Source organism: Procambarus clarkii, chromosome 78 (genome assembly GCF_040958095.1).
Source record: "Procambarus clarkii isolate CNS0578487 chromosome 78, FALCON_Pclarkii_2.0, whole genome shotgun sequence".
In the NCBI taxonomy this organism is placed as follows: Eukaryota; Metazoa; Arthropoda; class Malacostraca; order Decapoda; family Cambaridae; genus Procambarus; species Procambarus clarkii.
The window spans coordinates 24,679,012-24,704,584 of NC_091227.1; positions in this window are offsets into that span (position 1 = coordinate 24,679,012).

Here is a 25,573-nt window from a genome sequence, read left to right on the forward strand (position 1 = left end):
CATCCATCCCTCCATACAGTTCCCCCCACCATCCATCCCTCCATACAGTTCCCCCCACCATCCATCCCTCCATACAGTTCCCCCCCACCATCCATCCCTCCATACAGTTCCCCCCACCATCCATCCCTCCATACAGTTCCCCCACCATCCATCCCTCCATACAGTTCCCCCCACCATCCATCCCTCCATACAGTTCCCCCCACCATCCATCCCTCCATACAGTTCCCCCCACCATCCATCCTCCATACAGTTCCCCCCCACCATCCATCCCTCCATACAGTTCCCCCCACCATCCATCCCTCCATACAGTTCCCCCCCACCATCCATCCCTCCATACAGTTCCCCCACCATCCATCCTCCATACAGTTCCCCCCCACCATCCATCCCTCCATACAGTTCCCCCCACCATCCATCCCTCCATACAGTTCCCCCCCCATCCATCCCTCCATACAGTTCCCCCACCATCCATCCCTCCATACAGTTCCCCCCACCATCCATCCCTCCATACAGTTCCCCCCACCATCCATCCCTCCATACAGTTCCCCCCCCACCATCCATCCCTCCATACAGTTCCCCCACCATCCATCCCTCCATACAGTTCCCCCCACCATCCATCCCTCCATACAGTTCCCCCCACCATCCATCCTCCATACAGTTCCCCCCCACCATCCATCCCTCCATACAGTTCCCCCCACCATCCATCCCTCCATACAGTTCCCCCCACCATCCATCCTCCATACAGTTCCCCCCACCATCCATCCCTCCATACAGTTCCCCCCCATCCATCCCTCCATACAGTTCCCCCCACCATCCATCCCTCCATACAGTTCCCCCCACCATCCATCCCTCCATACAGTTCCCCCCACCATCCATCCCTCCATACAGTTCCCCCCACCATCCATCCCTCCATACAGTTCCCCCCACCATCCATCCCTCCATACAGTTCCCCCCCACCATCCATCCCTCCATACAGTTCCCCCACCATCCATCCCTCCATACAGTTCCCCCCACCCATCCATCCCTCCATACAGTCCCCCCACTATCCATCCCTCCATACAGTTCCCCACCACCATCCCTCCATACAGTTCCCCCCACCATCCATCCCTCCATACAGTTCCCCCCACCATCCATCCCTCCATACAGTTCCCCCCACCATCCATCCCTCCATACAGTTCCCCCCACCATCCATCCCTCCATACAGTTCCCCCCACCATCCATCCCTCCATACAGTTCCCCCCACCATCCATCCCTCCATACAGTTCCCCCCCACCATCCATCCCTCCATACAGTTCCCCCCCCCACCATCCATCCCTCCATACAGTCCCCCCACCATCCATCCCTCCATACAGTTCCCCCACCATCCATCCCTCCATACAGTTCCCCCCACCATCCATCCCTCCATACAGTTCCCCCCACCATCCATCCCTCCATACAGTTCTCCCCACCATCCATCCCTCCATACAGTTCCCCCCACCATCCATCCCTCCATACAGTTCCCCCCACCATCCATCCCTCCATACAGTTCCCCCCACCATCCATCCCTCCATACAGTTCCCCCCCACCATCCATCCCTCCATACAGTTCCCCCCCACCATCCATCCCTCCATACAGTTCCCCCCCACCATCCATCCCTCCATACAGTTCCCCCCCACCATCCATCCCTCCATCCAGTTCCCCCCACCATCCATCCCTCCATACAGTTCCCCCCCACCATCCATCCCTGCATACAGTTCCCCCCACCATCCATCCCTCCATACAGTTCCCCTCCACCATCCATCCATTAAGTTCCCCCCCACCATCCATCCATCCAGTTCCCCCCCACCATCCATCCATCCATCCAGTTCCCCCCACCATCCATCCATCCAGTTCCCTCCACCATCCATCCATCTATCCAGTTCCCCCCACCATCCATCCATCCAGTTCCCCCCCACCATCCATCCATCCAGTTCCCCCTCCCACCATCCATCCAGTTCCCCCTCCCACCATCCATCTAGTTCCCCCCCACCAACCATCCATCCAGTTTCCCCCCACCATCCATCCAGTTCCCCCCACTATCCATCCATCCATTTTCCCCCACCATCCATCCCGTTCCCTATCACCATCCATCCCTCCATACAGTTCCCCCCACCATCCATCCATCCAGTTCCCCCCCAACCATCCATCCATTCATCTAGTCCCCCCCCCCACCATCCATCCATCCATCCCGTTCCCCCCCACCATCCATCCATCCATCCCGTTCCCCCCCACCATCCATCCAGTTCCCCCCACCATCCATCCAGTTCCCCCCACCATCCATCCATCCATCCAGTTCCCCCCACCATCCATCCAGTTCCCCCCCACCATCCATCCAGTTCCCCCCACCATCCATCCAGTTCCCCCCCACCATCCATCCATCCATCCAGTTCCCCCCCCCCACCATCCATCCAGTTCCCCCCACCATCCATCCAGTTCCCCCCACCATCCATCCATCCATCCAGTTCCCCCCATCAGCCATCCATCCAGTTCCCCCCACCATCAATTCATCCATCCAGTCCCCCCCCCCCACCATTCAGGATTTGCTTGTGTTCTAGTACTGGATCCAGGGGAAAGTCGATTGGGTATCCCAAAAGCACGACTCGTGTGCGTCTTTCTGAAGGGTCCAGCTTTTCCAAGCATACAGGTTTCCCTTGCAGGACTCTTACTTTTTCTTAGTAATTTGCAGTCTGTTGGTCTCGTGGTGTTATTATTATTTCTCCTTTCAGGTTGACTGTAATGGAAAGTTTGAGCTCTGGTTGTTCTTTTTCCATTGTCGTTACTACTCCATGTGCTGTAGGAAAGTGGTCTGTCTGCATTATCTTGAATTTTGGAAGATGTGCAGAGTCTGGCGATGTCTGGTATGAGACTGGTGGTGTTCTCTCCTGTCTCATACTGGGTCATACTGGTTTCAGGGAGCAATGGCCCTGGAAAACTCCCTTGTGGTTGGGGTTTTCCTTATCTACCATCGACTGGGGTTAGGCACCCAGAAAGGTAGGCATAACAAAACAAACCCCACATGGTAAAAACTAAAACAAAAAACCGAACAGAGAGGTAGAAACTCCCTCTAGAGAGGGAGAGAGGTACATTGTCTGACACTGGCTGGTGTCTGACTGGTGCTGTCCTCTCCTGTCTCATACTGTCATCTTGTGGCTGGGTTGTGGACAGAGAAGCATTGTCTGACACTGGCTGGTGTGTGACAGGTGGTGTCCTCTTCTGTCTCATACTGTCGTCTTGTGGCTGGGTTGTGGACAGAGAAACATTGTCTGACACTGGCTGGTGTGTGACAGGTGGTGTCCTCTTCTGTCTCATACTGTCGTCTTGTGGCTGGGTTGTGGACAGAGAAACATTGTCTGACACTGGCTGGTGTGACAGGTGGTGTCCTCTTCTGTCTCATACTGTCATCTTGTGGCTGTGTTGTGGACAGAGAAGCATTGTCTGACACTGGCTGGTGTGACAGGTGGTGTCCTCTTCTGTCTCATACTGTCGTCTTGTGGCTGTGTTGTGGACAGAGAAGCATTGTCTGACACTGGCTGGTGTGTGACAGGTGGTGTCCTCTTCTGTCTCATACTGTCGTCTTGTGGCTGGGTTGTGGACAGAGAAGCATTGTCTGACACTGGCTGGTGTGTGACAGGTGGTGTCCTCTTCTGTCTCATACTGTCGTCTTGTGGCTGTGTTGTGGACAGAGAAGCATTGTCTGACACTGGCTGGTGTGTGACAGGTGGTGTCCTCTTCTGTCTCATACTGTCATCTTGTGGTTGGGTTGTTTCTACCTCTCTGTTCTACCAGAGGGAGTTTCTACCTCTCTGTTCGGTTTTTTGTTTTAGTTTTTACCATGTGGGGTTTGTTTTGTTATGCCTACCTTTCTGGGTGCCTAACCCCAGTCGATGGTAGATAAGGAAAACCCCAAACACAAGGGGGTTTTCCAAGGCCATTGCTCCCTGAAACCTCTCTGAAGGGGCCAGGTTCTGGCACTGGTCCCTGGAAGGTCTGAACTCCTTAGCTAATGTCCCGGTCTAATATAACATACATTAGCCCGATAAGCTCCAGGGAGCCTCCTGGGCTCACCCAGAAAATGGCGTTTCATTACATTCAACGCTGGTTTTATGGGGTACTGTGTCAAAGGCTTTCTGGCAGTCCAGGAAAATGCAGTCAGCCCACCCTTCCCTTTCCTGCCTAATTTTTGTTGCCTGGTCATAGAATTCTAGTAAACCTTTGAGGCACGATTTAACATCTCTGAACCCATGTTGGTGATGATATTCATTCCCAAACCCAAGAAAGACCCCGACCAACCTGGCAACTACCGTCCAATCTCCCTCTTAGACACAATAGGCAAGTGCTTTGAAAAAATCATGTCAAACCATCTTAACTACTACATGGAGTACAACAATCTCTTCACAGAAAAGCAGTTTGGCTCTCGAGCACATAGATCAACCCAGCACGCAATAAACATCATCTACGACGCCGTAAGCTCAGTTCGCAAGCAAAAACAGGTAGCTTTGATTGCGACGAGGGACATACACAAGGCCTTCGACAGCCTGTGGCACGATGGTCTTGTGTACAAATTAGCAGACTTACCAGCGCAAAACTGGACCCTCCTCAGGCTGATCAGAAATTTCCTTAAGAATAGGCAAGTTACCCCCAGCTTCAAGGCAAAAGATGCCGCAGCCTTCACCCCAAAAGCTGGAGTCCCCCAAGGATCATGCTTGAGCCCGGTTCTCTTCAACATCTTTGTAAACGACCTGCCCCAACCAGAGTATAGGGACACCATTATCGTGCAATTTGCGGACGACGTAGCATACGTAATAACATCTAACCCTAGCAGCCAAGCGGCCAAGCATGCAACTGTAACCCGTAAGGCAAACGTAGAACTAGCAAGGACTGCTAACTGGGAAAGGAAATGGAGGATCACCACTAACCCAGAAAAGATCCAATTAAGCACTGTCGGCTGTATGGCCTTCTCAATCGAAAATGAGGGGGGAATAAGAATCAGGGGTGAACCCATAGCCATCTCAAACTCCAACACAGTGCTCGGTTACAACTTCAACAGGCTACTAAACTCCTCCCAGTATGTATCCCAGAAGACAGTGATGGCCCGGGGCTCACTGGCGAGGCTCTTCCGTTTCAAGCAAGCCCCATCCCACATCAGGCTCCACCTGAACAGAATGATCATAAGGCCTAGCTTGGAATACCCTTACGTTCCCCTGAACCTCACCAACAAATCCAACATGCTTAAGATCCAACGAGTACAAAACAAAGCACTTCGCTTTGCGGAGGGTCTGACTCTGAGGGACAGGGTAAGAACTGACCAAATCCATGAGACGCTCAACATGAAGCCAATGAACATCAGGCTCAGCTACCTGGCCAGAAGACAGCTGTACCGCATGAAGAACATGTATGTCCCAGACCCCGAAGATCCCTACGTAGCAGAAAACACCACCAGCGACTACGAGATCCACGAACCACCACACAGAACCAGAAGAATCACTCTCCAACAAAAAGTGATCAGACACATCCATGATGAGGCCTTCCCAAGACCTCAAATACTAAGCGGTCTGCCAGACGACCCAGATGAGTGGCCCATCCCGGACCCAATCTACACGAAATGAAGAATAAAGAAAAAATAAATAAACAAATATATATATAAAAAAAAAAATAATAAATAAATAAATAAAACACCTACAAAAAAATATGAAACCAAAAAACCATTTGTCGTGGCATCAGAAGTGTAACTACCCTGATGTTGCTAAGATTAGCCTCCTTCAGCCAACTCCATCGGCTCTAGTGCTTTAGGACACCAACAAGGTCACAAACACTAGCCCCCCCAGCCAATGTACTGACAACCCAACATAACACACACGCAAACAAACAACACATACAAAAATGTCAACCCATGGTGGACAGGCCACCGAACTTTCAAACCTCCTCTCTCTCTACACCCGCATCCTCTTCCTGAATTTCATCTCCCCATCCCTCTACCTCCCCCATCCTTTCCATTCCCTATGGACATCAAAGCTAAAGCATGTTGGTGGTGCATAAGTTATTTCCCTCCAGATGCTCTACGAGCTTTTTCCTCACGATCTTCTCCATCACCTTGCATGGTATACAAGTTAGGGAAACAGGCCTGTAGTTCAGTGCCTCTTTCCTGTCACCCTTCTTGTATATTGGGACTATGTTAGCTGTCTTCCAACTTTCTGGTAGGTCTCCTGTTTCCAGTGACCTGTTATACACCATAGAGAGTGGCACACTTAGTGCTTCTGCACCTTCCTTTAGTATCCATGGTGAGATTCTGTCAGGCCCAACAGCCTTTGTCACATCCAGCTCCAACAGACACCTTTTGACCTCATCACTGGAGAGGTCAAATTCCTCCAAGGTTGCTTGCTTTGCCTCCGCCTCATTTAGTGCAGGGGCTTCTCCTTGTTTTATTGTGAAGACCGCCTGGAATCTCTTGTTGAGTTCACACACCTCAAGGTGTGTGGTCAAGGAGAGCCTTTTGGGCAAATTTAATTTTTAGTTCCTCACTTGTCACTGTACCGAGAGCAATTTGTGCATCAATCAACCAGTCCTCAATATCTCTGTTTCGGGCTAGTGGGTTCCTGGGTAGTTCTCCTGTGTGTAACCTAGGAACATCTGGGTGGGTTATGAACTGTAGCCCATAAGGGTTACCACACAGTACCATGGAAGGGTTTGTATTACAAGGGACTTTTGCTGGTATATTACTTGCCTTGCAGTGATGGCAGGGTACTCTATCCTCCTTAGTGGGTAAGGTCCCCCGATGTCTGGACACTTGTCTGGGCTTGATATATGTTGACATCTTCGTGGTGGCCCCCTGGTGTGCAGGTCCTGCACTGCTTTGCCCTACATGGCTAACCTTCCTAGGGGTAGATAACCTATGTCTTTCACCCCCATCACTCAGGCTAAGGGTTATCACTGACAAATTGCTCTTATCACTAGTATACTCCAGGGGAGTACCCGACGTGTCTCCACTCATGTCAATTGAGACAAAACCTGAAAAGTCTGCTCTGGGGTTCAGGGTAGCAGGGGTAGCCATGGTAAACAAAAAGAGGATGGTGGGGGAGGGGGGGGTCGGGAAGGGCACTCAGACTTTTGAAACCAAACACAAGTGGGAATTACACACTGACTTTTCCTTAACTTGCTCTGGCTGGATGAACAAAAGAGCATGAAACCAAAACTTTACCTTGCAGGTGGCTGTCAACAATAAACCTGTAGATATCCTAGCATTCAATACAACTTTACATTCCCCCTGGCTACACATAAACTTTAAGAATGTCACACATTCAAATATAAGCACATGGTTATAACAAAGCACCTGAAATAAGTAAATTTGGCCACCACTTCACAGTGGTCACACATTGTATATAAATAAATTAAATTTACAGTCTCCGTGGTGTAGTGGTAAGACACTCGTCTGGCGTTCCACTAGCGCTATGTCATGGGTTCGTATCCTGGCCGGGGAGGATTTACTGGGTGCAATTCCTTAACTGTAGCCTCTGTTTAACACAACAGTAAAATGTGTACTTGGATGAAAAAACGATTCTTCGCGGCAGGGGATCGTATTCCAGGGACCTGCCCGAAACGCTACGCGTACTAGTGGCTGTACAAGAATGTAACAACTCTTGTATATATCTCAAAAAAAAAAAAAAAAAATTCTAAAAACAACATAAGAGCCCAAGAATTAGTGATGTCTACTAGCAAAATAACCTCAAAATAGACAGTGCAATTGGCCACAGTTGTAGCCTAGGTAAAATACTCCCTAGACTGAATATATATATATATATATATATATATATATATATATATATATATATATATATATATATATATATATATATATATATAATATATATGGTAAAGCTAGACACTACATGAGCTGCCACTAGCATAGGGATAGGAGCTTATGCACACAAATAATCTTGTCTAACTCCCAACTGACAAATGGTAGAATACCTGAACTACAGTTAGTCAAAGAAAATTTCCTCAAACTTAAGGTTGTTTACTGACAGAATTGTTCACTGATACAAAAAAAGGGCCTGGAGTTAGGCAAAGAAATGTCATAAAACAATGTCTTATAAACTATTGTGGTAAGTCTTAAACGGTAAACAATTTTGTGGTAGCATGACCCAACCGGCCAAAGCACGCATGGGTTTACACAGATGGGGTCCTGTAAACTGCCGTGTAAGATACGTACATGTGCTCAGCTGTGTGTGACAGGGGGTTATCCACATTTACTTTGTAATCCATTTGTGTATTGTGGTTAGAGTAGTGTATTGTTAAAACCCATGGCCCTTGTAGTGACCCAAGAGGAGTGGAATGGAGTAATGACCTTAAGTCCCAGTTTGTAGAGGCCTAAACCGTTGTGTGTGTTCCCTTGTGCCAGTGGTTCCCCTGAGGTGTGTGTTGGTGGAAAGGAACCTCCTCCCCCTTTTTGTCTGTATCAATCATGTGGTGGATCCTAGTACCCCCCCCCCCTCCTCCCTCTGTTCTAATCAGTGTGAGGACATTGGTATTTTTTAAATATACACTCTATTGTAAAATTGTACCCCAAGGTGTATTTCTTGTCCCATGTAGTTAGAACTGGTGATTATTGCTATATAGATCTCTGCACTTCCATTATTTATAAGAAAGTAAGAGCGGGTGTTGTTAGCGATACTCTAGGATACGACTTGCAATCCCGTACCTTACATCATGGATGCGTCGTTTCTTGGCTGGGACTTTGTGACCAGTGCTCACCAGGCGGGCCTGGGTCGGTGGGGTCTGTCCTTCCGTTGGGCTCACAGCACGGTGCGGGAGTTTGAGGCTGTGTGGGTGTTGCTCCGGAGGAATGGGGTCGCTTGCGGATTGACGATCGGGCTCCATTCGGACTGTTCCCTGGTGGTTCATTGCCTGAACCGAGGGGGTTTCCTTGCGATCCTTGGCGCTTTGGGGCTGGTCGCTTCGAGTGACTCATCTGCTGAGTTCTTGGGGTTTGGCTCTCTTGGCAGTTCACTTTCAGGGGGTGTTCAACATCCTGGCAGATGGCCTGTCCCGGTTCATTCCCCTTTCCATGGAATGGACAGTTGACGCCAACTCATTTAGTTGGCTCTGCCAGACATTCAGGCCTCTGGAAGTGGAGTTCTTCGCATCGGCGTGGTCGAGGCATCTCCCGGTATACGTGGCTCCTTTCCCTGACTACGAGGCAGTCGGGGTCGATGCCTTTTGGCAGACTGGTCGAGGTGGGGTTACCTTTACCTCTTCCCCGCTGTTCCGCTGTTGCTCCAGGCCCTGGCTCGCTAGGAGACTTACCAGTGGGAGAGTAGTCCTCTTGGGCTCCTTGGTGGCCGGCCCAGCCTTGGTTTCGAGTGCTGCTTGCTCTGTGTCCAAACCTGGGAGTCTTCCTGCCGCTCTGCCTATTTCAGGAGATCACCCCAGTCCGCTACATGGCTGGTTCGATCTTCCCCTCGAGTCTTCGCGTCTGGTATTTTTTACTCGAGTCTATCACCATTTGTATGGAGAGCAGGTGGCTTCTTTGATGGTGTCCCACGTGTGTGCTTTGTCTCGGCGTCAGTATGAAGTTTCCTGGCGGCCCTTTCAGTTTTTCTTATCCCTTCGTAGGTTTACTTTGATTTCTGATGCTGTGGTGTTGTCCTTTTTTTCGTGGTTGTTTCAGGACCATCATCTTAGACCTAATACTGTCGCCTCTTATCGTGCGGCACTGGCAGAGCCACTACAGCTTGCGTTCGGGGTTGATTTAACTTCTCCACAGTTTGGCAAGCTGTCTCGTGCATTTTTTCACCTCTGGCCTGTTCACTCGCTACCCGAGTCATCCTGGTCTTTGGATCGGGTGCTCTCCTTTCTCTCTCCTCCTCGGTTTGTAGTGGACTCTTGGGTTAAGGATTGTTTCTCTAAGGCTCTTTTTCCTGTTGGAATTGGCCTCTGGGGGTCGGGTCGGTTAGCTTCATGCTCTCCTCCGGCGCAGGGGTTTCTGCCTGTATGGTCCTGGTAGTAGGTTTGATCAGTTGCAGCCATCTCCTTTTATGGCAAAGAATAGGACTGCTGCTTTCTGGAGCAGTCCTTGGGTTGTTGATGCTTGGTTGGTTAGGCTGGGGGGTGCATCATGTTTTGTGTCCAGTTACGGCTCTCTGCCATTATCTGTGCCCCATGGCTTCTGTGTCCGGGGATGCCCTATTGGGTTGATTTGGTTTCCCCTTCTTCCTTGTTCCAGGGTTCAGGTCTCCCATGTCGTCCTCAGGGTTATTCGGTCCAGCCAGCCTGCGGTCTATCCCCGTGCCCACGATATTCATAAGTTTGCTGTGCTTGCTGCCGTCTTCGGTACCATGTCTTAGGCTGATATTCGGGCGCGGGGTTTTTGGTGGTCGAACAGGGTCCTGGCTGTGCGCTACCTGGTCAATGTTCCTGGGCCTAGTCAGGCCTGAGTCACTTTGTATCAGCGGTTGCAGCGTGTTGTCTTGACTTCGGGTTGAGGAGTGAGTGCCGACCACCTCCCGGGTAAGTCCATTTTTATTTTTGTCTTTGGGTAAGTAGCTCCGAGGAGCCGAAGGGCATTCCCCTAGAAAACCAGCATTGAATGTAATGAAACACCATTATCTGGGTGTGATCTGGAGGCTCCTCGGCAACCCTCCCTCCCTCCGGTCGGCAGTTTTTTTTGCATGTTTTTGACATCCAGCCTCAGAACTGAGGTGTGGGTATCTGGCATGAGGGTCTGGGGCTCCCCCTTCCCCCTTCCAGGGAGGGGAAGCTGTGCAGACAAGCTACGCGGCGATGTGGTGACATCATGCTCATTTTTGGTTGAGGAGTTCTGTCCACTATTTCGGCTTTCTGTAGCAATTTCCTAACCAGAATAAGGGTTTGTTTTGGGGCGCTTACCTTTCTGGGTGCCTAACCCGGTCGATGGAAGACATATAATTCTTCCAACCTCACAGGGGTTTTTGTAGGCTATTGCTCCTCGTGCCTCTCTGTGGGGGTCAGATTCTGGCTCGTGGTACCTGGTAGGCGTAGAACTCCATTCACACCGACTGATGCCAAAGTCTAATACAGCGGTACCTCAGCTTACGGATTTAATCCATTCCCAGAGACGATTCGTAAGCTGAAAATTCGTAAACCAAAGCAAATTTTTCCATAAGAAATAATGTAAATTTAATTAATCTGTTCCACACTCCCCAAAAAATTAACTTCAAAGTAAATTTTATTCCTAATTCACCAAAATCGTCAGTACTAACGTATGTATAAGTTTTTCCTTATCTTTATTGATGACTCTTGTTTGCGCATGGAAGACGGTGAGGAGGGGGAGAGGAGAGGTGTTAGTGTTTGGAAGGGGAGTCTTCTTCCATTATAACATCGGGCAGTAATGACTTCTTTGCGATACACTCTCTGGCATGTTTTGCCTGCATACCACTAGGACCTGCCTGTGGCTCACTGCTTGATTTTCTCACTAAAAATCTATCCATAGAGGATTGTTTTTCTCTTTGTCGTAACACTTTGTTCTACGTTCATCTACGTTCTCTAATTACTCAACACAAAACTGCTATTAGAACAATATCAAACTCTGGCCCCAGACAGCACTTGGTACTCTTACTAAAGTCTTTAAATATGTTAGATATTAATAAGTCACTGCACATCCTCTCATGTGTACTCTATATATTTAAAACTCTGAACAGTAATGCCAATCATGACCTTAAGGATTAAGCTTTAGTCTAAGTGGTTTTTTTTCCCCCACACCTTGCCCAAAATGCTCTGTGTATTAGTGGCTTTAGGTACCAGTATTGTATGTACTAACTCTATCTATAAATCAAACATTATGTTTGTTTGTAACTCATCTTGTTTGTATGTACTTTTTCCATGAATAAACATTTTGATTTTGATTTGATTTTTGACTTGTCTGTAGTGACGTATCACAGTGTCATTAAAAAGGTTGATGCAACGGTCTACTACAGCTTGCTCTGGGTGAGTCGTTTCGACAAAAGTTTGCATTTCTTCCCACAGTCTACACCACATCCTAATTGTTGAGGAAGGGGCATTCCATACTGCCTTCTCCTCCTCTGTAAACATTTCCTCAGCTGCCTTTTGTTGCTGCTTCTTGCGAAGGGCTAGGAGTTCTTCGGTGGTCAGTTCTTCGCTGTGTTATTCCACCAACTCCTCCATATCAGCACCATCCAACTCCAAGCCCAATTTCCGGCCCAGAGTAACAATTTCCTCGACAATAGACACTTCAGATCCAGGCTCAAACCCCTCAAAGTCTAGTTCTGAAACACAGTCAGGCCACATTTTAAGGATTGAACCTTTCCACTGGCTTTCTTGGGACCTATGACAAGATATATAATAATAACGTTTATGTTCAAATACCTAAAAATCCGAAAAAAACTGAAATTGTTTTCAGAGAATTCAGGCGCGATTGCCACTAGGCAGGAGGCACTGGTAAACTAAGGCACGGTTGCCGTACCACCACGTGCTAGGTCGGCCATATGCGTATCAACAGACTTCGTTTCCCGAGGCAAAGTTCGTAACCGGATTCGGATTTTACGAAGAAATTGGGCACGTAACCCTAAAAGTTCGTAAAGAGGGATATTTGTAAACCGAGGTGTCACTGTATATCCATATCAGCCTGAATAGCACAGGGAAGCCTTCTTGTCTCACCCAGAAAATGGCGTTTCATAACAACCAACTCTGTTGTTTTGCTGCTCGGCACTTATCCCACCCTTGGGACCAGCTGGAGTTTCGTGGCCCTTGTTTGGCCTTGGGTAGAGAGTGGTATTGTGCTGGTTGGGGACGTCAAAATGTTGTGCTGCCTGCCTACCTATGTGGCGGCCGATTTCTGTTTTCTCTGGGGACATTGTACTTTTTGTGCGGTTTTTCTTTTGTTTTTGTTTTCCTTGCCTGGTGTGGCTATAGTTCCACTTATACAGTGCAACCTCGATTCAACGTACTATATGGGACCAACCTCAGTTCGTTGGAGCGTTGGATTCGCTGCAAGAGGTGACCTTCAGGAGGCGTTTGTATCAGTGTCTTTTTTTTTTTCTTGTTAACAATAAAAATGCATTATCATATTATATACTGTACCTATATATTATTACTCTACTAACAAATACTGTGTTACATTTGTTATTTACCTTATTGTTGGAGTTATATCTATCTTGAAGTCTCATGGAGTTGTGAATGCTGTACAGTAAATACATACTGTAGTGTATTATGCCGTTAATACAATACAATACAATACAATTTTATTTTGGTAAGGTACATACATACAATAAATATTTACAAGGATTGTTTAACTTATAGGTATAGCTAGTACATACAATGCCTAAAGCCAACAATTGTGTTGAGTAGTTCTGCTGTATGTTGAGTACTACAATACAGTTTATGAAAACTATTGTACACTAAAATTACTGCAACTTTAATTTTAACACTATGTTTTGATTTGTCGAGAGGCTGGAGTGTTCATTCTGTGACTTTATTGGACATATCTGCACAATCACGAAACATCCGTGCACCATGATGGCTCCAAATGCACTCATTGTGTCAGTGATGGCTGACTGGTGGGTGGATGGGCAGGCAGGCAGGCAGGCAGGCAGAGCTTGGCAGGGAGGGAAGCAGGCAGGCAGGCAGAGCTTGGCAGGGAGGGAAGCAGGCAGGCAGAGGCTGGGAGGGAGCCAGGGAAGGAGAGGATGGAGATGGATTGATGGGTGGATTGATGGAAGGATGGAGGGAGGGATAAAAGGATGGATTGAGGGATTAATGGATGGATGATTTGAGGGAGAGATGGAGGGATTAATGGATGGAGGGAGCGATGGAGGTATGGGTGTTGAGTTGAGCAGAGTGTGTGTGTGTATGGGCTGTAGGGGTGGAGGGGGGGGTGAGGGAGGTGTGTCCGTGGTGATGAAGGGACCGACTCATCGATAAGCCTAACTCACTTGACACAGTTAACTTTATTGTCTCTTAAATTCTGGATGGGTGGAGAGAGGGAGGGAGGGAGAGAGGGATGGAGAGAGGGAAGGATGGAGAGAGAGAGAGGGAGGGAGGGATGGAGAGAGGGAAGGATGGAGAGAGAGAGAGGGAGGGAGGGATGGAGAGAGGGAAGGATGGAGAGAGGGAGGGTGAAGGGATGGAGAGAGAGAGGGATGGAGAGAGGGAGGGATGGAGAGAGGGAGGTATGAAGAGAGGGAGAGAGGGTGAGAGGAATGGAGAGAGCGAGGGAGGGATGGAGAAAGGGAGGGAGGGATAGAGAGGGATGGAGGGATGGAGAGAGTGAGGGATGGAGAGAGTGAGGGATGGAGAGAGGGAGGGGGGGGGAGGGATGGAGAGAGGGAGGGCTGGAGAGGGAGGGAGGGAGAGAGGGAGGGAGGCAGGGAGGGAGCGATGGAGAGAGGGAGGGATAATAAGAGAGGGAGGATAATAAGAGATATAAAAAACTTATTTTAGAACTGATTTATTAATATTATTTCGAGGCCGTAGTCACTGAACTGTGGCGACGAAATCGAAGGAAACACGCATGGTGCTGTGTGTACAAGGATTAGACCCGTCCACTCACTCACGCTGGAGTTATTCTAATAACTGTACAGTAATTTCTCAAATAGCAGATGTCTATCATATTACAGTATATTCTTGGTTTTATTTAGTTTAGTTTAATTAGGATAATAAAAAGCTATTAAAACACTGGTTTTAGAAATTATTTATTAATATGAAACTTTCAAAGTCATGGGTTACTAAACTATGAAGACACAGACGAAAGTGAGTGAAACCTCACTGTAAAGTGAGGTTTACAGTACAGTATTCTCTTATCTGTCCACCCTCACTCATCTTGTTTCATCACAGAAAATGTCTATAGGAGATTTTACCACATGTAGCTAGGCAATCACGCTTCAGCCTTTAAATTAATGTACAAAGATACGTGTGCCACAAATCAGTGAACGAAAATCATGGAAACTCAGTCATTCACTTGAGTGGACCACTCTGGCTGGTGTTTGGTTAATATGCTTTACTCGTTGTGTGGACCATTCTGGCTGGTGTTTGGTTCATATGGTTCTCTAATTGTAATCTGTGATAGAATGAGAAAGTTTTCCACCACTCTGTGAACTCTGTCCCAAAATCGTTAGCTTGTGGACCACTTATGGTCCACATGTGTGGTCCACTTGTGTAGTCCACTTGTGTGATCCAACATGTCATATGAGAGAATTATTAACCCTTTAACTGCGCAACGCGCCTGCAGGCCCAGGCTTCGGGTGCGCAACGCGCCTCCGGGTGTTTTTATTTTTCACTTTCCATTCAAAGCTCCCGCAGCTACGTGGGGTTCACATCAGCTTCCTCAGGGCTCTTGTAAATAGACGCCATCTTTAAAAAAAAATCATGGTCAACATTGCCTGGTGTCAGAGCCTCAGTAGTGAGTGAGCAACCAAGGCTGGCGCTCGCAGCATGAGCGCACAGCACTGCTGTTCAGCGTGTGACAACAGCATCGCCTAATATTGTCAAAATATATATATAATCTGTTTTATTTAGCCATGATAGTATTATAGAAGAGCCCGAGTGTGATAATGACTGGGTACAATGTTCAAATATCAGTGATTCAATGCTGTTCACGATGTTCACAGTGCTAACCACAGCACCACAGCATTATTTCATCCAGTCTAGGAATCTTCAAACAACTTTTTAGGTTCCTTTTCAAAATAAACTTGTGGTCAATTATTCATTTACAGGTATTAGTGACCAGGATTGTGGTTATAATTAGCGTTGTGAGTAGGAAGGAGGAATTTTGGTGAAGGAGGGAGGAAGGGAGAGAATTGAGGTAGCCTCACTGTGTGGCAGTAACTCTTATTTTGCTCACCATACTAGCTTAGTGGTTCGCTATGGGCAACACATATGTACATGTGTATATACAGTGTGTGTATATACAGTAGTGTAATAACAGCACCAGGAGTATGTTGTGAGGAGCTATTTTGGTGAGGGAGGTGACGTCGTAATCGTGGCGTCGTTTGCTGTCTGCTGTGTGATTTGTCATGCAGTGTATGGTGGCAACTGTACTGTTTGGACACAATACTGGCTTACTTGCATAGTTCTGGTAAATAAAACATGTAGATAGGTATATATAACATGTGTAATTAGTGTAATAAGAACAATAACAGAATGGTGGGAGGAGCAATGATGGCGAGTAAGATGTTGGAGTGAGGGAGGGCTGGCTGGGTGTGGCTGCTCACACTCGTGGTGTTCTGAGTGTGTTTATGGTGAATGTATATAGTGTGTGACAGTGTATAGTCTGTAAATAGATTGTATAAATACATAAATTAGCATGATACATGGTAAGTATGTGCAACATATGTGTACACAAGTGTCATGCACGTAACACAGTGGCCTCAGACAGTACGGATGTTTTACTGCCATAATGTAGTGTACGTGTTCATTATACATAGGATTAGCACGTAAAAACAAATAAAATGTATTTGGAACTGTGCGCAAAAAATTAACAAAATTATGCTCACGGCAACTCGCGCGCCCCACCAGCCCCGGGAGCATACTGCTCTGGCGCACAGGGAATGATGACGTCACGCCCCACCTTTCGGACCCCATAGCAGTCAAAGTAAGTACAATTTCGAACTTCCATTGCTATACCCATATACAGGGAGGGGTTTTTGACACTTTCAGAAGAAAAAAGAATTTTTTCCCGAGGTTTCATTTCTTGCGCACTGGGGGGGGGGGTGTCATATTTATAGGTCGCGCAGTTAAAGGGTTAATTGTAATCTGTAATAGAATGGGAAAGTTTTCCACCAGTCTGTGAACTCTGTCTGGACATCGTAAGCAAATCCGAACATCCCCCACTTCTGCGAACCGGGTGAGTAAATCCGGCCTAAAAGTGTGCGAACTAGCCGGAGATTCGTTGAATTGGGGTACGTTGAATCGAGGTTGTAATGTAATATGTTGGTGGCCTTCCGCTAGGCCCCATGTTTGTACATTTTCAGGGGTTTCAGAGTTAGATCTCCTTTGTTAGCTTTGGGTCTTTACCGGTTAATAACACCTTGCTCGGGCTTCACATAGCAATCAGCCTATGAGCCCTTGAAAGCCCTGTCGGGCCTCGGTGAACCTCTGGCTGCGTCTTCCGAGTTCCAGCCCGCCTTGTGCGGGTTTGAAGGTTGCTGTGTGCCCTAGTCTCAGGGTGACAGTCACCACTTTTGCCTCCATCATGCTGCCTCTTGGGTCAACGACACCTTTGACCTGGAGTCTTGCAAGTCGTGTTCTCTGCTTGTTCTCCAATATTATTCTGATGACATTACTGTTAGGGAACAGGCAGCATCCACATTGTATGCTAGGTTTAGGTTGTCTGCAACGTGCTAGATTGGTTTCCCACCGGAATGTCCCACGGCTGCCCCACTTTGGTTACAGGGACCTGGACCTGGGGACATTAGTCACTTCAACTTTGGTCCAGTCCGCACTCCCTGGTTCTTCTCCTGTTGTTCATCCTGCACCTTTTCCCCCCCTGCTTTCGGCTCCCAAACGTCTGAGGGTTTTGGGGTCGGGGCAGGGTTTAGTTGGTAATAAAACTCGAGCAGCTCTAGAGCCGCCTTGTTCGGGGTTGAGGACAGAGGCATTCGAGCCGGCTCCTCGTTCCGAGGCTTCTGGGTCCCCCCAGCAAGGCCCCCTTCTTCTCAGCCTTACTCCTGGACTCTGCCTTTTTTTCAGGGGTAGAGGGTGTGGAGGATGGCTCTGCCCTGGGGTCCTGAATTGGGAGATCCTGGGGCTGGCCACCTTTGACACTGCTTGGGTATTGGTGCCTTCTTCATGAGGCTTGTTGTTACAAGGGGAGGGGTTTTCTTACCTCCCTTCCCTGTATGAGTATGATTTGAGGTCGGCTTCTCCCTGGGTTCGGTTCCGGGCTCCCTTAGCTTCCTGGGCTCTGTCTTTACAGAGGTTTTCTGCCTGTCGAATCTCACCTAAGTAGGTTCGGGAGGCTCATGCTACGTATCCCCCGCGAGACCAGGATTCTGCCTTTGTGATGGATCCATCCTTATTTGAGCTTATTTCTTCTTCTTCAGTTCGGTATAGAGTGCAACTCCAATAAAGAGGTAGACAAGACAGACATAAATATAAATACCTTGAAAAACGCAAAACCGGAACACATTTGCAAATTCTACACTAAAGGAATATGCAAATATGGAAAATTAGGAGCAAAATGCCATTTTCTGCATCCTTGAAAATGCAGGAACATGTTGGCGAGGGGTACATGCCGTTTTGGAACAGGGTGTAGATACTTCCACCCGAAATTATGTCAATTTTCAATTAGGGACAAAAAATGCTACTATCTTCAGTGTCCGGAATTCCACGTGAGAGGTACACAGCGTTATAGACGGGAAGATCAATATGACACTACTGGAAATTTTTTAGAGGAAGGCAGAAACAGAGTAATAAATATAAGAGAGAGGAACAGTCAGATGGAACCACTACAGGATTACAGAGGGGAAGGGAGATACCCACAAGACTGGAATACAAACTATCAACAATCACACAGGTACTACACCACACAACACCCGTCCTACTACCAAAACTGGGCGAATCACTTCCAAAACAACACACCTTGGACGCAAACACAGTGGCCTCCTTACCAGAGCCTCAGATATTAACACCAAGTAAGGCATCCAGCACTTCCACTAACACGATAACATCATTTATATTTGCCAACATCCAGGGTATGAAAACACGCAAATCCAACAAAGTTTACTTTATTGATGGTCTCCTTCATGAGGCAAATGCAGTGTTTGCAGCCCTAACAGAAACCCACACAAAGGACTACCATGATGGTGAAATATGGATCTCAGAGTACAATCTTTTTAGATGTGATAGGAAACACCGGCTTCAGGGTGGGGTCAGCCTCTACATCAAAGACACACTCATCTGTACTGAGCTGCTAAACACCTCAAATGATATGGTGGAAGTGCTGATAATCGAAATAGAGATTCTAAATGTAGTTATTGTCCTTGTATATAAGTCACCGGAGGTAAACCCTCAGCAGTTTAAAGACCAACTAATGAAAATAGAACACTGCTTGGAAAACCTCACAAATCCAGCTCCGAACATCATCCTGCTTGGGGACTTCAACCTACGGCACCTGAAATGGAAGCACCTGGCTAATACAGTAATATCAGAAAGAATACCAGGAAGTAGCCTAAATGAACAGGCACATGCAAATGACCTGCTACGGATGTGTGACAGGTTTGCCTTAAACCAGCAAATAGTAAAACCAACTAGGAAGGAGAACACGCTGGACCTCATTTTCACTAATAATGATGAATTGATCAGGAACATAATGATTACAAATACCTGTTACTCAGATCACAACTTAATTGAAGTTATGACAACCATGGGGAGTAGACCTTCAAAACCAGTCCAGATTCCCGGTGGAGGAGATTTCAGCAAATTCAACTTCAATAATAAACAGATAAACTGGGAGCAAATAAACCAGGACTTCACAGAAATAAACTGGGAAGAACAGCTAGAAAATGCAAACCTGAACCAGTGTCTGGAAAAAATAAGCTCAGTAGCACTAGAAATATGTTCAAACCGCATACCCCTAAGAAAAAAAGAGGAACAGATGCAGATTGGAACGGGAACGTCGTTCCCTATATAGGCGAAGAAAACGAATCGCGGAACAACTTGAGAGTCGCACCCTATCTCAAGAACGGCGAAGAAGGTTAGGTAAAGAAATAGAAACAATTGAACTCAAGCTACAAGAATAATACAAAAACCAGGAGAGGCAAAGAGAGGAAAAGGCCATCAGTGAAATAGAGAGAAATCTGAAATATTTTTTCTCCTGTGCAAAATCAAGATAAAAAACCACATCTAGTATCGGGCCCCTGCGAAAGGGAGATGGAACTTTCACCGATGATAACAAAGAAATGAGCGAGCTACTGAGGAAGCAGTACGACTCTGTTTTCAGTGAGCCATTAAACGCACTAAAGATTGATAACCCAAATGAATTTTTCATGGATATGATACCAATATCAAATCATATATCAGACGTCACCCTATCCCCACTGGATTTTGAAGAAGCCATAAACAGTATGCCTATGCACTCTGCACCAGGCCCGGATTCTTGGAACTCCATACCCGCCAAACACACACCGAAACTACGACGTTGGTACAACGTTCGAACAAGTTTTAACACCTCCTAACCAGTTATAACAACCAATATATCAAGTTGTAACAACGTTCTAATACGTCATAAACACGTTAAGCCAAGATGTAACAACTTTATTACAAGTTGTAACAAGCGGAAAATAGAGACAGTTTCGGTTTGTGTTTCCAGGGTATTCATCAAGAACTGTAAAAAACCATTATCGCAGGCCCTCCACTTTCTGTTACCTTGAGGTTACCTTGAGATGATTTCGGGGCTTTAGTGTCCCCGCGGCCCGGTCCTCGACCAGGCCTCCACCCCCAGGAAGCAGCCCGTGACAGCTGACTAACTCCCAGGTACCTATTTACTGCTAGGTAACAGGTGCGTTCAGGGTGAAAGAAACTTTGCCCATTTGTTTCTGCCTCGTGCGGGAATCGAACCCGCGCCACCGAATTACGAGTCCTGCGCGCTATCCACCAGGCTACGAGGCCCCCTTTGATAACAAAGGGATGTCTCTGTGGAGACAAAGTTTAGATTCTGGCGTTATTCCTGATATACAGTACTAAAAACAGCAGAGATAGCACCACTTCATAAAGGAGGAAATAAGGCAGAGGCAAAAAATTACAGACCGATAGCACTAACATCGCACATTATAAAAATTTTTGAGAGAGTGCTAAGAAGTAAGATCACAAAATACATGGAATCACAGCATCTCCATAACCCCGGACAACATGGTTTCAGAACAGGGCGCTCTTGCCTGTCGCAGTTGCTGGACCACTATGATATGGCATTAGATGCTATGGAAGACAAACAAAACGCTGATGTAATTTACACAGATTTCGCAAAAGCTTTTGATAAATGTGACCATGGCATTATTGCACATAAAATGCGTTCAAAAGGAATTACCGGAAAAATAGGCAGGTGGATCTACAATTTCCTGACCAACAGAACCCAATGTGTAATAGTCAACAAAATAAAATCCAGCCCATCAACCGTGAAGAGCTCAGTCCCCCAGGGTACTGTGCTTGCTCCAGTACTTTTTCTCATCCTCATATCGGACATAGACAACACAACCTATAGCACTCTATCCCCTGGAAACACAAACCGAAACTGTCTCTGTTTTCCGCTTGTTACAACTTGAAATAAAGTTGTTACATCTTGGCTTAACGTGTTTATGACGTATTAGAACGTTGTTACAACTTGCTATATTGGTTGTTATAACTGGTTAGGTGTTAAAACTTGCTCGAACGTTGTACCAACGTCGTAGTTTCGGTGTATGTTTGGTGGGGATCATCCTTTGCAGATGACACTAGGATCTTCATGAGAGTAGGCAACATAGAGGACACGGCAAACCTCCAGTCAGATGTAGATCAGGTCTTTCTATGGGCTACAGAAAATAATATGGTGTTTAACGAAGATAAGTTCCAGCTCATGCGCTATGGAAAAAATTAAAATATAAAAACGGAAACCACATACAAAACTCGGTCAAATCATAACATAGAACGTAAAGGCAATGTAAAGGATCTGGGTGTACTCATTTCAGAAGACCTTACATTTAAATAACACAATAAAGTATCCGTCACAATTGCAAGAAAATGACAGGTTGGATAACAAGAACTTTTCACACTAGAGATGCTATACCGATGATGACACTTTTCAAAACGCTTGTGCTCTCTAGAGTGGAGTACTGCTGCACAATGACAGCCCCTTTCAAAGCTGGAGAAATTGCTGACCTGGAGAGCGTACAGAGAGCCTTTACTGCTAGAATCCACTCAGTAAAACACCTAAACTATTGGGACCGACTAAAGAGCCTAAATCTGTACTCCCTTGAGCGCAGGCGGGAGAGATACATAATAATTTACACGTGGAAAATATTAGAGTGGCTGGTCCCAAACTTGCACACAGAAATAACATCACATGAGACCAGAAGACATGGCAGGATGTGCAGAATACCCCCGTTGAAAAGCGGAGGTGCAACAGGTACTCTGAGAGAGAACTCTATCAACATCAGAGGCCGAAACTGTTCAACACGCTTCCGCTACACATAAGGGGCATAACTGGCAATCCCCTCACAGTGTTCAAGAGAGAACTGGATAAGCACCTCCAAAGGATACCTGATCAACCAGGCTGTGACTCATAAGTCAGGCTGCGAGCAGCCGCATCCAACAGCCTGGTTGATCAGTCCAGCAACCAGGAGGCCTGGTCGACGACTGGGCCGCGGGGACGCTAAGCCCCGGAAGCACCTCAAGGTAACCTCAAGGTAAGGAGGTTCCGGAGTCTTCCTTGCTGGCAGACTGCCCATTCTTTTCGTTGGGGGCGTGGCATGGGTTCTGTTGGACCCGCATGCTTGAGTGGCGAGAAACTTCTACCGTTCTGCAGGTTTACCTGTGGGACAAGTTTGAGCAATTACTGTACAATTTAATTTTTATCTGGGGGACAAGTTTGAGCACCTTAACCCATAAGCACTGTGCTACACCAACCGAGAAAAACTTGGTTGGTGGAAAACCTTCGCCAACCAAAAAAACAACTTTTGAATATTTCGTACCCATTCAAAATGCGTGCGCGGTAGGTTCAGTAAGAAATGAACCTCGAGTGAGAGGCAGCCATCTTAAAAAAATTCCCAGAATGCCCTAGGGCTGCTGGCTAGGTTGAGGTTAGTACTGAGTGAGCAACAATGGGTGGTGCACGTGCCTCTGGCTCCCAAACACCTGTCCGACACGGTGTTGAAGATAGATGAACAGTGTTAGTGGTTTCCATAGTGGTGTTTTCCATAGATATTTTCAAGAATAGCCGATTCTTTTCCAAAATGGTTGAATCTCTTCCTGGTTGTCCGAATCTCTTCCAGAATGACTGAATCTCTTCCAGTGAGGGTCCTTTCAAAGAGATCTTTTTCAATTGTAACCCCTCCTGTTACCTGTTAAAAAAATTCACTATAATTACAATATGTACAGTTTCACTCACTATTTACACAGTAACACACTGTATTACATACTCAGTAATTCGGAAGTGAGTAATAATCAACGAAGTAGTCAATGGTACACAGCGCGACTTTGCTCTCAGTGCACCAGGTACAGATAAATTTTCGCTTCCTGTTTCTTCATTCTGTGTGCTTGCAAATAACGCACTCACATACACCCTTGGCTTTAGTACTTGTAGGTTGTATGTAGCCAAGCTTGTAAAGCATAAGGTAGTATTGAAAAGATTATAGGAAAATATCAATTTGTAAGATAGTCTTGAAAAGATCGCTTTGTATGGTCCTACACAGGAAGAAATTCAGCTTGCCTCAAAGAGTGTCCATCAGTCAGAAAAAAATTCAGCTAGCCTTAAAGAGTATCTGTCAGTCAGGAAGAGATTCAGGTATTCTTGAAAATATCTATGGAAAACACCACCATGGAAGCTGCTAACACTGTTCATTTATACTACTTGTATCAGAAGCATCATCACTGAATGCAGAAAATAATTCATCTATGAATCATCTAAATAAATTGTAGATAGCATAGGATTGCAAGGGTGACGCTCAGAGCTACAACTGGATACACTCGCTGTATCGTCCTCATAGGTGCTATATAACTTGCATCCGACCTTTGTGTTAGGTCCTTATTGCGCCTAGCTTCACCAATATTATGACCCTTATGTTCTTAAAATAATAAGGTTTGAATTTCACCGACAGCGTTATCTTTCAACATCGTGTCGGACAGGTGTTTGGGAGCCAGAGGTGCGTGCGCCACCCATGGTTGCTCATTCAGTACTAACCCAGTCAGCAGCCCTAGGGCATTCTGGGAATTTTTTCCAAGATGGCTGCCTCTCACTGGAGATCCTAAGAGTCCATTTCGTACACAACCAACCTTGTACACATCTAGAATTGGTACCGAAAAATCAAAAAGTGTTTTCTCGGTTGGCGCAGTTTCCCGCTGACTGAGAATACTCGGTTGGCGCAGTTAAGTGGTTAAACCCACTTGATGGTAAGCACTTCTCAAGTCTAGCGTGCTGTATACTTTAAATCTAGCAACATTATTCACAATCTCAAATATATGCGGTAAGGGGTAGGCATCAAGCCCCGTGATTGTTTGTGAATAATGTTTGTGAAGTCAAGATTGATTGATTGTGAATAATCTGCAACCATTCTTTTCTTGTGATGTTCTCCTTTAGTTACTAATACCTGGGCTCTCCATGGAGAATGACTGGGTCTAATTATCTCTTCACGTAGTATCCGAGCGGTCTCAGATTCAATAAACAACTTGTCAGCCTCAGAATAGCGTCTGGATTTTACAGCAATCGGCTTGCAGTCTGGTGCTAAATTACTGAAGAGAGATGGAGCCGGAACTTTGACGGCAGCTAATCCACATATTCTAAGGGGAGGTCTATCTGCTCCAAAAGCCATCTCGAGCACAGAATGATTTTGTAAGAAGTTATGGCCCAAAATCACATCAGCGCACAAATCGGGTAACACTTTGAGATTCACACCATGGTACGTTTCTCCTTGCAATTCTAAGTCTACAGAACACTGACTGAGGAATTTTGAAGAGAACAATACAGTAGCCATAGAAACTGCCCCATTGTCAGGATAGACGAGTAACCCACTCTGCTCGGCAATATTCTTATGAATAAAGTTCTCAGAGCTACCAGTGTCAATCAGTGCACTGACTGGAATACCATTGATCTTAGAGCTAAGCACTGATTTATTGAGACAAGAGGGCGAAGTCCCAGCTAAAGTAGCGAGCATAGCAGCGGATTGTTGGGTGTTTGAAGCACTCTTAGACTGTTTCAGAGATCGGCAGACCTTAGCATAATGACCCTTTTTCTTGCAATTCATACACAGATCCTCTCTAGCTGGACATCGATTGCAAGGATGTCGAGTATGACCACAAAAGAAGCACTTTAAGCCAATAGTTGTAGATGCAGAAACTGTTTCAACTTTTTCTTCTGCACTTTCTTGTCCTCCTGAGTCCTCCAGGTCTAATGAGAGTGCCATGGCCAGCGTTTGTAGCCCCTGGCTGAGCATAAGAAGCAGAAAGTTTCAGTGCCGTTTCTAGAGTGCGAGCCTGGTCAAAGGCTGACTGTAAGTCTAAAAGTTTTATTTTCAAGTAAGCGCTGCCTTATTGTGGCAGAACCTAGCCCATTAATGAAAGCATCTCACACATAGTTATCACAAGCTTCTACAGCAGTCACTGCTTTGAACTGGCAATCTTTAGCTAATAACTTTAATGCCTGAAGAAACTGGTTAAGCAACTCACCGGGTTCTTGGCGTCGTGTTGCAAGCACATGCCTTGCAAATACTTCATTCTTGGGCTTCACAAACAATTCTGTTAGGGATTTTTCAGCCGCGTCATACGTAGTGCAGTCAGCTATGTAGTTGAACACACATGGAGTAACGTAGTTTATTAAGAGACGCAGCTTGTCCACGGTGGAGTGTCTTCTACTGCTAGAGTGAAGTTTTATAACGTCATGAGCCAG